At 35.0% G+C, this 8375-nt stretch overlaps 1 pseudogene; it reads right to left on the reverse strand.

Moving 5' to 3' along the window:
* Positions 1-4708: 4708 nt before the first annotated feature.
* Positions 4709-6295, reverse strand: LOC121480409 (annotated as a pseudogene).
* Between the last annotated feature and the right edge of the window lie 2080 nt (positions 6296-8375).

The raw sequence follows: 8375 nt of genomic DNA on the forward strand, positions 1-8375 counted from the left end.
AAAATGCCAACATTACTAAAACCCATATATAAATATGGACGTATTCCAACTAGATTCCAAAAAAAAAAAAAATTTGATAATCACAATTTTAAAAGTTCTCCAGTTTACCTAGAAGGATAGATGACAGAAAGGATTCAAAACAAGGAAAAAACAACAGAAAATGAAAAAAATGGTAGAAATAAAGATAGACCTGATTTTTCTAATCATTCACAGAAGTGATGAATCCACTATAACCTCAAATTGGCTATTAACATAAATTAGACAAATAGATAATTAGTATCAGATAATCAGTCCAGGCCCCATTTTCCTTAAGTAAATTTTTTAAAGTTGCAACATATATCAAAATGTATATACATATTACTTATACACATGAATAGGCATGTGTATAAGTAATATTCCTAAACATTATATATTAGTGTAATGTTTCTGAATAGATATGAGCACCTATACACATATTAACAGTGTTTTTTGTGGGTGTGCGTATACATGGAAACAAACAAAACCCAAATACACAAAGAATATGAACCAGCAACTGTGTTAAGCTATATTTATTCACTGCTTATTTTAGAATTGCACACATATACATAAACACATATGTATATACATAAGCATATACATATATTTTTATCTTTACATATTTACAAAATATTCTTTTTTATTATTTTTATTTTTTAAAGATTTTTTTTTTAGAGAGAGAGAGCACGAATGTGAGTGGGGGGAGGGACAGAAGAAGGGGGAGCAAAGCAGACTCTCCACTGAGTAAGGAGTCCTATATGGGCTCAATCCTGGGAGCCTGAGATCAAGACCTGAACTGAAATCTAGAGTTGGATGCTTAACTGACTCAGCCACCCAGGCACTCCACAAAATATTCTTATGTGTTTGATGTTTTATAACTTTTCATAATTTAATAGACTTCATTTTTAGAGTATTTTTAGATTCACAGAAAATTGAATAGAAAATACAAAAATTCCCCATATACTCTTCTTACATCGCTCCTCAGACTATATCCTCTATAATTAACATTTTGTATTAACGTGGTATATTTGCTAGAATGAATGAACCAATATTGATAAATTATTAACTAAAGTCCTTAGGGTTCACTCTCCATGTTGTACAGATCTATGAGTTTGAAAAATGCATGTCAAGTATGTACCATTACAGTATCTTACAGAACAGTTTCATTACTATAAACACCTATGCTCTTTCTCTCCCCTTCCACAAGCCACTGGTAACCACTGGTCTTTTTACTACACATTTAGTTTTGCTTATTCCAGAATATCAGATAGTTGAAATCTACAGTATGTAACCTTTTCAGACTGACTTCTTTGAGCAATGTGTTTAAGCTTCTCCATGTAGTCCCCTGTTCATTTACAACTTTTTTTTAAACAATATTCTGTTGAATGGAGGTAACCATAGTTTATCCATTCACCCACTGAATGACATATCCTTGTTTCCAGTTTTAGGCAATTATGAATAAAACTGTTGCAGATATTCCTCTGCAGGTTTTTGTGTCACTAAACATTTTCTTTCAGTTGTGTAAATACCAAGGAGCAGGACTGCTGAATCATATGATATACGAATGTTAAGCTTTGTAAGAAATCACAAAACTATTTTTCAAAAAGGCTTTTACAATTTTACATTCCCACCAGCAAAGGATAAGAGTTTGTGTTGCTCCAGATCTCTGCATGGAGCATTTGGTATCCTCCGTATTTTTAATTTCGGGCTAATAGGTGTGTAGAGGTATCTCCTTGTTTTAATTTGCAATTCTCTAGTGACATATGGTAAGCATCTTTTCATACACTTATTTGCCATCTGTTTATTTTTGATAAGGTGTTCAGATCTTTTGCCCATTTTTATAATTGTGTTGTTTGCTTTCTTATTGAGTTTTAAGAGGGTTTTTTTTTTTTGGATATTTTGGACAAAGACCTTTATCACATATGTATTTTGCTAATGTCCTCCAGTCTACGGCTTGCCTTTCTATTTTCTTAACAATGCCTTCTCCAGAACAGAGGTTTTTACATTGTAATGAGTACAATTTGCCAACTTTTTCTTTTGTGTGTTGTGCTTTAATGTGTATAGAAACTCATCACTAAACCCAAGCTCAGCTAAATTTTCTCTTATTTTTTTAAATATTTATTTATTTATTATTTATGATAGACATAGAGAGAGAGGGGGAGAGAGAGAGAGAGAGAGAGAGAGGCAGAGACACAGACAAGGGAGAAGCAGGCTCCATGCCAGGATCCTGATGCGGGACTCGATCCCGGGACTCCAGGATCGTGCCTTGGGACAAAGGCAGGCGCTAAACCACTGAGCCACCCAGGGATCCCCTAAATTTTCTCTTATATTATTTTCTAGAAGTATTACAGTTTACATTATATATTAATATCTATAGCTATTTCCCATGAAAAGTCTATGACTTTTTTTAAGTCTATGACTTAAAGTCTATGATAACTTTTTTTTTTTTTTTTTGTATGTTGGTGTCCACGTGTTCCAACACCGTTGTTGAAAAGATGATCCTTTTCCCGTTGAATTGCTTTTGGCCCTTTGTCAAAGGTTAGTTGATTATATCTGTGTGAGTCTATTTCTAGGCTTTCTTTCTGTTTCAACATAGCTCTTCATTTTCCATTACCACACTGTTAATTACTGTAGATTTATAGTAAGAACTTAGTTCAGATAGCATCAGTCATCTGACTTTGTTCTTTTTCTTCAGTATTGTGTTCATTATTCTGGGTCTTTTTTGAGTCTCCGTATAAACTTTAGAATCTGTTTTCAATATCCAAAAAATCGTTTGCTAGAGTTTTGATTTGTGTTGCTTTGAATCTATATATCAGATTGAGAAGAATCGACACTTTAACATTGTCTTCATATCCACTGACGTGGAATACCTCTCCATTTACTTACATTTTCTTTGGGTTTTTAAATTAGAGTTTTACATTTTTCTTTTCTACCTTTTACTTCATTTTCTTGTCTTCATGCTAGGATTTCTAGTATGGAGATAAATAGAAATGGTGAAAATAGACTCCATGCATTTTGCCTAATTTCTTACCAGTAACAATGATATTAGCTTAGGTTTTTATAAATATTCTTGTCAATTTGTGGAAGTTCCACTTTATTCCTAGTTTTCAAGAGATTTTACTGTGAAATGTTAATAGATTGGGCAAATACTTTTTCTGTATCTATCAATGATTTTTTTTTCTCTTTAGCCTATTGATGTCATGGATTATATCACTTGATTTTCAAATACTAAAAAGCTTAGCATGCTCAGATCGTATTCAACTTGGTTATTGTATATCATTGCTTTTACACATTGTTGGGTTGAACTTACTAATATTTTCTTTTTTAAGATTTTATTTATTTATTCATGAGAGACACACAGAGAGAGAGAGAGAGAGAGAGAAAGAAAGAATAGCACAGACATAGGCAGGGGGAGAAACAGGCTCCCTGCAGGAGCCCAATGCAGGACTCCATCCTAGGATCCCAGGATCACGACCTGAGCCAAAAGTAGACGCTCAACCACTGAGCCACTCAGGCATCCCCGTATTATTTTCTTGATTATTATTGCATCCATATTCATAAAAGATTTTCTCATTCCAGTATAATTATATTAGTTTTGGGTGTACAGTATGATTTAACAATTCTATACATTGTTCAGTGCTCAGTGCTCATCAAGAGATATTTTTTTAAGATTTTATTTAATTAATTAATTAGTTAATTAATTATGATAGACCTAGAGAGAGAGAGACAGACAGGCAGAGACACAGGAGGAGGGAGAAGCAGGCTCCATGCCAGGAGCCCGACGTGGGACTTGATCCCGGGACTCCAGGATTGCACCCTGAGCCAAACCGCTGAGCCACCCAGGGATCCCTGCATCAAGAGATATTAATCTTTAATTTTTTTATCCTAGAATATTTTTGTTTGGTTTTGGTAATACTGGCCACATAAAATGAATTAGGAAGTGTTCTCTTGCTTCTACTTTCTGGAAAACATTTTAGAGAATTCACTTATTTATTTGACAAATGTTTGGTAGAATTCACTAGGGAAATTATTTGTGCTTAGTGCATTCCTTTTGTGGAACATTATTAGTTATTGATTCAATTTATTTGCTAGATATAGGTCTATTTCTACTTGTCTGATTTTTAGTAGGCTGTATCTTTCAAGGAATTGGTCCACTTCATCAAAATTATTAAATTTGTGAGCATAAGGTTATTTATCATATTTATTATTATGTTTTTGTCCCTGGGATCAATAGTGTTAGCTCTTCTCACATTTATGATTTTAAATAATTTGTGTATTCTTTCTCTTTTTTTTTCATGGAGCATAGTCAGAAGTTCACCAACTTAATTGATTTTTGTCATTGTTTTTGGTTTTGTTGATATTCTTTAATAATTTATTGTTATCAATATCATTAGTTCTTGCCCTAATTATTGTAATTTATTTTTTTTCCTTTATTTGTTAAGAAAAGGGTGGAATTTAATCTTTATTTACAGGACACTGCAAGATAGGAGATTCCACATAGAAATAAGAAATCCATTGAGAGGAGGAGCTTTATACCGTTTGTAAAGTTTGGAAATGGTCAAGTGTAGTTTTGTTGTAAAAAGTACTACAATAACAAAACACATTTACAAAGAATTCTTAGTAGAGAAACAGTACAGCAAACTTGTACCAAACAGAGTACACAGCAAATAACTTTCTGCCTCAGCTGTACAATCTAAAAGTTAAAGGTCCCAGGAGTGCCATCCTGAACTTGGAATGTATAGCCTTCAAATGTAGTTTCGGGCACAACATTCTGATCTTCCTCTTCCTCTACAGAGAAATACTTCTCAATTAAGTTTAATGAAGCTTTGTACACAGACAAATTTTCATGGTTTTGTAGAGCTTCAATTTTGTCCAAATCTCCACATTCTTCAATCATTATACTAAGTGTCCCAGTTTCACCTAGTTTCTCAGCATCCTGGAAGATGTTTGAAATGGTATCCAGAATAACCAGAATAATTTTGGTATCTTTTGCAGTTAAGAGGTTCATCAGTGGTTCTATTATGACACAATGAATGAGGTATACAATCTGTTCAACCATTCCTCCACTTGTATAGCTGGTCACAGCCCAAACAACTTCCTTTTGTGTCTTAAAGTCTGCCTTGAGAGAACACCAAACAGGAATGGGACTAATCCATGATTCACAACTTGCTGTATCTGGTCCTGGCGACCAACTGTGATTTTAACATTGTCCATGTAGCTTCCTTCTGAATATTAGTTTTGGGGTTCATTAACAAGCTGGAAAAGACAACAAGGGCTCCTGCATCTGTTACAACCTGAGTCTGTTCATTTGTCTCAGTGACAATATTTCCTATGACTCTTAGTGCAGGAGTCACAATGGGCAATTCAGTAGCTCTTAGAAGCTTCACAAGTTGGGGTATGACTCCTGTTTTCACAATTTCAATCCATTCATTTGGACCACCAGTAAGATAGGAAATGGCCCAGCAGGTATCTGCTAATACTTCTGGATCATCATGATGCAGGAGATGAGCTAAGGTAGGAAGAATCTTCTCAACAGCATCTTACCAGGGTGTAGGATTCTTGTTGCGACAAAGGTTTGAAAGCGTCCAAGTAAGGGTACATAAGTAACCACATGCTAAAGATGACATATCAGGAACTGCAAGAAGAGCCAACAGTGGGTCAACTGCACCATACTTGATAACCAAGTCTCAAAAAACTGAACCATCACCTGTAATGTTTCCTAGAGCCCATACAGCTTGTTCAATGTGGGCATGGAAAGATGACAACAAAGAAATGAATGCTGGGATAGCACCTCCATCTACCACATCTACCACCTTGGTCTGTTCTGATGTCCCGGAAGCAATGTTAGTGAGGGCCCAAGCACATTAAAAGTGAATAGGACTACAATCAGTTCTGCCCAAGAAGGACACAAATTTTGAGATCAAACCAGCCTGGATTATGTTGTCTATAGGGGGCTGTTTTTCCCTAGAAAATAGTTTCCTAGCAACTTGAGTAGCCTGGTGGTGACTTTCCAGATTGTTGTTATTTATTCCTTTGACAATGTCATCAAAAGACCTATTTACAGTGCCCTTGTTGTTGCGGTTGTCCTGCAGTGGAGAGGTAGCGTCATCAGTAAATGAGCTTACATTTCTCCTTTTCAGCATCTGGTCATCCTTCTTAGCTTTCCTCAGCTCCACATTACCTTCTTTTCAGCGCTGCCTCATTTTGTACTGTCTTTCCCCTTGTTCTTGAATCTGTTAAAGTGGGAAGCTGGTGAATTAACATTCTCATTGGTGGACATGGTTATGAGACAAAGGGAGAAAGCTGCACGGCCGGCTCAGGCTTCCACAGGAGACGGTGCCAGGCAGGTAGGCTGCGGGTCAGCTGCCCTCAAAACGCCCACCACGGATCAGCCCAAAGATGGTGTGGCTATAATTTATTCTCTTTTGCATACTTGGGATTTAATTTCCCTGTCTTTTTCAATTTTCTAAAGTAGAAGCTTAGATTACAGATTTTAGATTTTATTTTTCTAAAATATATTAAATGCTATAAATTTCCCTCTATGCATAACTTCTGTTAGATCAAACAAATTTGGTAAATAATATTTTTATTTTCATTTAATCTAAAATATTTTATATTTACCTTGAGATTTCTTTTTTGATCCATATGTTACTTATAAGTGTGTTGTTTAATCTCCAGGAATTTCAGGACTTATCAGCTGCTCGCTCTGTAATTAATTCCCAGTGTAATTCTTTTGTATTCTGAGAGCACATGTTGTATCATTTCTATCTTTTAAGTTTGCTAAGGTGGCCCTTAGCAAATGTGGTCTATCTTGGTGAATGTTCCATGTGCACCTGAGAGGAACAGGAATTTTGTACTTGTTGGAAGAAGTATCTTATAAAGATCAATTAGATCCAATTGATTGATGATGTTCCATTCAACTGTATCGTTAGTCATTTTTACCTGCTGGATCTATCCATTTCTATTAGAAATATGTTGAAGTTTCCAACTGTGATAATAGATTTACCTACTTTTCCTTGCAGTCTACCAGTTTTTGCCTTAGATGTTTGGACACTGTTTTGCTAAATGCATATAAACTAAGGATTGCTATGTGTTTTTAAGGAATTGACTCATTCATCAATATATAATGCTCCCTCCATCCCTCTTCATTTTTTCTTGTTCTGAAGTCTGATTTGTCTGAAATTAATATAGCTACTCATTATTATTACTACTATTATTGTTGTTTTTGTTGTTAAGATAGTATCTCTTCACCATCTCTTTAGTTTTAATCTCTCCATCTCTATATCTGGGATTTCTGTTAATATGTAGTTGAACCTATTTTTATTGTCCACTCACAATCTTCATCTTTTAGTTCGTACGTTTAAACCAGGCACATTTAGTGTGATTATTAATATATTTGGATTGATATCTACCATATTTGTCCCTGTTTTCTATGTTGCACTGTTTTTGTTTTTTTTTTCTTTCTTTTTTTATTGAGGTAAAACTTATTTTTTGTTGTTGTTAAAAGATTTTATTTATTCATGAGAGACACAGGGAGAGAGTCAGGGACAGAGGCAGAGGGAGAAGCAGGCTTCATGCAGGAAGCCCATTGGGGTCTCGATCCCGGGACCCTGAGATCACTCCCTAAGCCAAAAGCAGATGCTCAACTGCTGAGCCACCCAAGTATCCCTGAGGTAAAAATTATATAACAAAATTAACCTTCAACTAATTCAAACTAGCAGAAAGTAAATTTCACAGGATAAATATATTTATTTGTGTTTAATTTTTAACATATATATCACAAAGCCCTAAAAAAGTACTTGGAATGCATTAAATGCTTAATAATATTTTCTTATGTAAATGCACATGCATGTAATTGAATTTGACAAATAATGAGAACAGAAAGACAGATGGAGCTACTTGATATTGAACATTGAAGACCATGGTAAAGGAAAAAAAAAGTTTCTCCTATGTACAAGAAGCCATTGGCAATTTAAAGCAAATGAGTGACATGGTCCAATTTCTGTTCTTAAAAAAAGGATTAGTCAGACTTTTATATAGAGAATATATAGTAATGGTCCAAGAAAAGGAAGCACAAAAAGTGCTAAAAGTTAGGAGGCTACATGATAGCCTAGATAAGAGATGACGGTGACTTATATTAATGTGGAGAGATAAGCATAAATTCACAAACAGCTAGGATGGCAGAGTAGTAGGAGGACCCTAGATTTGTCTCATCACTCAAACACAGCTAGATAAATATCAAGTCATTCTGACTACCCGAGAAATCAACTTGAGGACTGACAAAACAAACTGCACAACTAGATGGAGAGGAGAGGCCACATCGAGGAAGGGTGCAGAGATGTGGTTTGGGGGAGAAATGG

Source organism: Vulpes lagopus, chromosome 21, assembly GCF_018345385.1.
Source record: "Vulpes lagopus strain Blue_001 chromosome 21, ASM1834538v1, whole genome shotgun sequence".
NCBI classification, from domain to species: domain Eukaryota; kingdom Metazoa; phylum Chordata; class Mammalia; order Carnivora; family Canidae; genus Vulpes; species Vulpes lagopus.